General features: G+C 44.9%; 1 non-coding gene across 1 annotated transcript; it reads left to right on the forward strand.

Moving 5' to 3' along the window:
- Positions 1-249: 249 nt before the first annotated feature.
- TRNAK-CUU (transfer RNA lysine (anticodon CUU)) lies at positions 250-322 on the forward strand. Its single transcript has one exon. It is a non-coding gene; the product is annotated as a tRNA-Lys (tRNA).
- The last annotated feature ends 430 nt before the right edge of the window (positions 323-752 follow it).

Raw genomic sequence — 752 nt, forward strand, 5'->3', positions numbered from 1 at the left:
CCAGTATCGGGTTGCCCATTTTATCTGTTTTAGATTTGCATTCATTAGTCCAATGAAACCCCTTCCCAAACCGACGGCAAAGTCCAGGAGGAGTCATTTTTCCCAGCAAGAGATCTTTCTTTAGGAACTGCACCTTGATCAGCTTTTAATTTTTGACACTCTTTTTCTTATATGACCAGGTTTTTCACAATGAAAGCAGTTACTTTCCTAGTGGTCTAGTGGTTAGGATTTGGTGCTCTCACTGTCACTGCCTGGCTAGCTTAGTCGGTAGAGCATAGGACTCTTAATCCCAGGGTCCTGGGTTCGAGCCCCACGTTGGGCACTAGATGTAGATTACTGGTAGATTACTGGTGATTACAAGTGAAATGACACAGAACATACAAGACACATAAGAGACAGACAGGACACCACTCTGGCCAGAGGAACAGAACTGGGCAAACTAATTGCTGTTTATTATTATAAAGCCCTCCTTAGGCAGAATTCCAGACTGTAAGAATAAGCCTTTTCAGTACAGTGCAGCTGCATACATGTTATCGTACAGCAAAGGGGAGTGAAATCTCTGTCTACTGCAGAGTCTGCACAAAGCCCTCATCTCCCTCTTATCTCAAGAAGGGAATGCTCCCTCATTTGCAAGGGACAATTAAACTCAAGGCTGTGTCCAGACTCTTTGGCAGAATGCCTCGTATGCAAGGACGCTCAGCCTGAGCAGAGAGACCCTTTTGCAGGCACATCTCTACTACCCTATTAACCCT

This window comes from Ovis aries, chromosome Y, assembly GCF_016772045.2.
Source record: "Ovis aries strain OAR_USU_Benz2616 breed Rambouillet chromosome Y, ARS-UI_Ramb_v3.0, whole genome shotgun sequence".
Lineage (NCBI taxonomy): Eukaryota > Metazoa > Chordata > Mammalia > Artiodactyla > Bovidae > Ovis > Ovis aries.